The following is a 6,285-nucleotide window of genomic DNA, read 5'->3' as shown; positions in this document are numbered from 1 at the left end:
AACTCTCTACCCAATAACTTGGTCAGGGAAGAAATAAAGAAAGAAATGACTTTTTAGAATTTAACAAAAATGAAGGCACAACATACCCAAACTTATGGGACACAATGAAAGCAGAGCTAAGGGGAAAACTCAAAGCTCTGAGTGCCTCAATAAAGAATTTGGAGAGAGCATACACTAGTAGCTTAACAACACATCTGAAAGCTCTATAACAAAAAGAAGCCTATATACCCATCAGGAGTAGAAGACTCAGGGTTGAAATCAACCAAGTAGAAACAAAAAGAACTATACAAAGAATCAACAAAACCAGGAACTTGTTCTTTGAGAAAATCAACAAGATAGATAGAGTAATCAAAATGCACAGAAACAGTGTCCAAATTAACAAAGTCAGAAGTGAAAGGGGAAACATTACAACAGAATCTGAGGAAATTCAAAAAATAATCAGATCCTACTACAATAGTTTATACTCAACAGAACTGGAAAATCTGGATGAAGTGGATAATTTTGTAGACAGATACAAGGTACCAAAGTGAAATCAGGATCAGATAAACCATCTAAACAGTCCCATAACCCCTAAAAAAAGAAATAGAGGGGTTGGGGATTTAGCTCAGTGGTAGAGCGCTTGCCTAGCAAGCGCAAGGCCCTGGGTTCGGTCCCCAGCTCCGAAAAAAAGAAAAAAGAAAAAAAAAAAAGAAATAGAAGCAGTCATTAAAAACCTCCCCTGTCAAACAAAACAAACAAACAAACAAAAAACCACTACCAGATGGTTTTAGTGCAAAATTCTATCAGACCTTCAAAGACGTAATAACAATACTCTTCAAACTATTCCATAAAATAGGAACAGAAGGAACACTACTCAATTTGTTATTCAAAGTCACAGTTATGCTAATAAACCACACAAAGACCCTACAAAGAGAAGTTCAAACCAATATCCCTTATGAATATTGATGAAAACATTCTCAATAAAATTACTGAATCCAAGAACACATCAAAACGATCATCCATCATGATCAAGTAAGCTTCACCCCAGGGATGCAGGGATGGTTCAATATATGAAAATTATCAACGTAATCCACTATATAAACACACTCAAAGAAAATAACCACATGATCATCTCATTAGATGCTGAAAAAGCATTTGACAAAATACAACACCTCTTTAGGTTAAGAATCTTGGAAAGATCAGAAATTCAAGGCCCATATCTAAATATAGTAAAAACAATATACCGCAAACTAATAGCCATCATCAAACTAAATGGAGAGAAAGTTGAAGCAACCCCACTAAAATCAGGGCCTAGACAAGGCTGCTCACTCTTTCTCCCTACCTATTCAATATAGTACTGGAAGTTCTAGCCAGAGCAATTAGACAACAAATGGAGGTCAAAGGGATAGAAATTGGAAAGGAATAAGTCAAGATATCGCTATTAACAGATAATGTGATAGTATATTTAAGTGACCCCAAATATTCTACCAGTGAATTCCTTCAGCCAGTTCACTGGATATAAAATTAACTCAAACAAATCAGTAGCCTTCCTCTACTCAAAGGATCAAGGGACTGAGAAAGAAATTAGGAAAACAACACCCTTCACAATAACTACAAATAATATAAAATACCTTGGTGTGACTCTAACCAAACAAGTGAAAGATCTGCATGACAAGAACTCCAAGTCTCTGAAGAAAGAGAAGACCACAAAAGATGGAAAGATCTCCCATGCTCATGGATCAGCAGGATTAACATAGTAAAAATGGCTATCTTGCCGAAAGTAATCTACAGATTCAATGCAATCCCCATCAAAATTCCAATTCAATTCTCCAGAGAAATAGCAGGAGCAATTCTCAAATTCATTTGAAACAACAAAAGCCTAAGATAGCAAAAACTATTCTCAACAATAAGAGAACTTCTGCGGGAATCACCATCCCTGACCTCAAGCTGTATTGAGGTCTTGTATTACAGAGCAATCAAGATAAAAACAACATGGTATTGGTACAGAGACAGGCATGTACCAGAAATGAAGACAGACACCTATGGTCACTTGATCTTTTACAAAGAAGCTGAAATCATCCAATGGGAAAATGACAGCATATTCAACAAATGGTGCTTGTCTAAGTGGCAGTCGGCATGTAGAAGAATGCAAATTGACCCATTCTTATCTTCTTGTACAAAGCTCAAGTTCAAGTGGATCAAAGACCTTCACATAAAACCAGATAGACTGAAACTAATAGAAGAGAAAGTGAAAAAAAGCCTCGAACACATTGGCACAGGGGAAATTTTCCTGCACAGAACAGCAATAGCCTAGGCTCTTGGATCAACTTTAAACAAATGGGATCTCATAAAATTGCAATGCTTCTGTAAGGCAAAGGACACTGTCATTAGGACAAAATGGAAACCTACAGATTTGGAAAAGATCTTTACCAATTCTACATCCAATAGAGGGTTAATATCTAATATATACAAAGAACTCAAGAAGTTTGACTCCAGAGAACCAAAATAACCCTATAATAATGGAGTACAAAGCTAAACAAAGAATTCTCAACTGAGGATTCTTGAATGGCCAAGAAGCACCTAAAGAAATGTTCAACATTCTTAGTCATCAAAGAAATGTAAATCAAAACAACCCTGAGATTCCACCTCACACCAGTCAGAATGGCTAAGATCAAAAACTCAGAAGATGAAAAGGATGTGAAGAAAGAGGAACATCACTCCATTCCTCCTGGTGGGATTGCAGACTGGTACAACCATTCTGGAAATCAGTCTGGAGATTCCTCAGAAAATTGGACATAGTACTACTGAGGACCTAGCTATACCTCTCCTGGGCATATACCCAGAAAATCCTCAACATACAACAAAGACACGTGCTCCACTATGTGCATAGCAGCCTTATTTATAATAGCTAGAAGCTGGAAAGAACCCAGAAGTCCCTCAACAGAGGAATGGATACAGAAAATGTGGTACATCTACACAATGGAGTACTTACTACAGCTATTAAAAACAATGACTTCATGAAATTCATAGACAGATGGACAGAACCAGAAAATATCATCCAGAGTGAGGTAACCCAATCACAAAAGAACACACATGGTATGCACTTACTGGTAAGTGGATATTAGGAAAAAAATGTCAAACTTCCCATGATACAACTTACAGACCATGTGAAGATCAAGAAGCAGGAAGGTCAAAGTGTGACTACTTCAGTCCTATTTAGAAGGGTGAACAAAATAATCAGGAGAGGTAGAGGGTGGGAGGGACTTGGGAGGAAGAGAGGAGTGGGAGAATTAAAAAAGTGGGGAGCAGAATCAGGTATGGGAGGAGATGGAGGTGATGTATAGAGGGTCAGGAAATTGAACGGAGGTACGTAGCAATGGGGGATGGGGAACTGGTGGTAGCCACTATAAAGTCCCAGATGCCAGGAAAGCAAGAGTTTCTCAGGGCCCAACAGGGATGACATTAACTGCTCTACTCAACAAAGGGAGAGAGGACCTGTAGAGACCATATTCAAAGGTTGGCACCACCCCTGGTTGAGGGATGGGCCCGCTCACCCTTCTCAAAAATTTTAACTCAGAATTGCTCCTGTTTAAAGGAAATATGGGGACAAAGAGTGAAGCAGAGACTGAAGGAAAGGCCATCCAGAGACTGCCCCACCTGGGGAAATCGTATGCAGCCACCAAACCCAATCACTACTATGGATGCCAAGAAGCGCTTGCTGACAGGAGCCCGATATGGGTGTCCCCTGAGAGGCTCTCCAGAGCCTGACTGACACAGATGTGGATGCTTGCAGCCAACCATTGGATTGAGCATGAGGACCCCAATGGAGGAGTTAGGGGAAGGACTGAAGTAGCTGAAAGGGTTTGCAACCCCATAGGAAGAATAACAACATCAAGCAACCAGACCCCCAGAGCTCCCAGGGACTAAACCACCAACCAAAGAGTACACGTGGAGGGACTCATGGCTCCAGCTGCATATGCTGCAGAGGATGGCATTGTCTGGTATTAATGGGAGAGGGGGCCCTTGGTCCTATGAAGACTTGATGCCCCAGCATAGGGGAGTGAGGCACGAGTGGGTGGTTGGGTAGGGGAGCACCCTCCTAGATACAGGGGAGGGAGGTGGGTTAGGGGATTTTCAGAGGGCAAACCAGGAAGGGAGATAACATTCGAAGTGTAAGTAAATAAAATAACCAATAAAAAATTAAAAAAAAGGAAAACCTACAGAATCCATTATACTGAATAGAGAAAAACTAAAAGTACTTCTTTTAAAATGAGGAGTGATAGAAAATGTAGGATGATGTCATTATGCAACAAGGCAGGTCCAGGATAAGGCGAAGCCTATCATTGGTTGAGAAGGAAGGGTAGGCGGGGAAAAGCCTAAGAAGGAGAGAGGATGAGGACGACAAAGAGGAGGAGGAGGGAGAAGGGAAGAAGAGGGGAAAAGGGGAGGAGGAGGAAGAGGAGGGGAAGAGGAAGAAGAGGAGGAAGAGGAGGAGGAGGAAGAGGAGGAGGAGGAGGAGGAGAGGAGGAGGAGGGGGAGGAGGAGGAGGAGGAGGAGGGGAGGGGGGAGGGGGAGGAGGGGGAGGAGGAGGGGGAGGAGGAGGAGGAATCAAGATGGAGACAAGGAAGCAGGACGATCCAGATCCAGGCGGACTAGGTCGATTTGGGTCGATTTTACCTTGTCTAGGTGGGCGGTTTAAGTCTTTATTAATTGGCAGTGATTTATTGTGTGGATCTATTGTGGACTGAGTATTTAACATATGAATCTAATTGCTAAATTACAAGTTTCTGGAACTTTGACTTTACTCACCAAGGGGACAGTGTGAAAGCGGCTGGCAGAGAAACAGCTGGAGCGCGCAGCTCCCACAGATCTGCGCTGAGTGAGGACTCCCGGGAACCGGTTCCTCCACTTTTTAATATTACCGCAACAAGAAACTTCACTATTTATGAAATTACTGCAAAGCTTGTTAGTGGTGGCACACACTATAATCGCAGCACTCACAGACAGAGATGGCCAGTCTCTAAGTTCCAGGAAAGCCAGGGCTACACAGAGAAACCATGTCTTGATGTCCTCCCACCCCACTTCACTAAGCTGAGTATAAGAATGTCTAACAATGTTTAAAATCTTTGGATGAAGAAGACAATAGCTTGCTTAATATAAACAAAGACTGGAAAGATCAGGCATGGTGGGGCAAACTATCATCCCAGCACTTGGGAAGTAGAGGCAGAAGAATCAGGAGTTCAAGGCCCACATCAGCTAAGTAGCAAGCTGTGTATGGCTGTTTGAGACCCTGTCTCACAAACCAAATCAAAACAAAACGAAGAAAAATCCTCTACTATTCAAGACACTATTAAGCAAGAGGCTAGCGAGTAGAACTCGAGAAAGGGAAATAGTGTTTAATGAGCCTACATATAAACAAAAGTCATTGATGATAACGAGCACTGTACAACAATGGCAGAAATCGCATGACTCAGGGACGAATAATATTTAAGTGGAAATACATGTGGATTTCCACTATCCATGGACGATAATCAAATTATAGATTGAAATATGAGAAGGTATAACTGGAATGCTTTTTGATAAACTGTAGTCACACATCTTGTTGTCTGAGTTAGGTAGACTAAGGAAATGTAACAAATGGCATGCAGGGTTGGGGATTTGGTAGAGCGCTTGCCTAGGAAGCGCAAGGTCCTGGGGTTGATTCCCCAGCCCGAAAAAAAAAAAAAAAAAAAAAAAAAAAACAAAAAACAAATGGCATGCACAGCTCCCAGCATCTGGTACTTTGGCCAGGGGAGGAGGATTCTTCCCTCCAAGGGGCTAAAAGAGCCATAGAACAGTAGAGTAGGCTGTATTGATGGTCTACGTGTTTCGGTTACTTTGCTACTGCTGTGCTAGGAGTCCATGACAAAGACAATTTGTAGAAAAGTTTATTGGAGCTCATGGCTTTAGAGGGTGAGTCTATAACTATCAGGGTGGGGAGGATGGCAGCAGGTAGGTAGGCATGGTGCTTGTCTTAGTCAGGCTTCCTATTCCTGCACAAACATAGTGACCAAGAAGCAAGTTGGGGAGGAAAGGGTGTATTCAGTTTGTACTTCCACATTGCTGTTCATCACCAAAGGAAGTCAGGACTGGAACTCAAGCAGGTCAGGAAGCAGGAGCTGATGCAGAGGCCATGGAGGGGTGTTACTTACTGTCTTGCTTCCCCTGCTTGCTCAGCCTGCTGTCTTATAGAACCCAAGACCACCAGCCCAGGGATGGCTCCACCCACAATGGCCCCTCCCACCCTTGATCACTAGTTGAGAAAAT

The sequence above is a fragment of the Rattus rattus genome, chromosome 13, assembly GCF_011064425.1.
Source record: "Rattus rattus isolate New Zealand chromosome 13, Rrattus_CSIRO_v1, whole genome shotgun sequence".
Lineage (NCBI taxonomy): Eukaryota > Metazoa > Chordata > Mammalia > Rodentia > Muridae > Rattus > Rattus rattus.
This window is presented reverse-complemented; position numbering follows the sequence as displayed.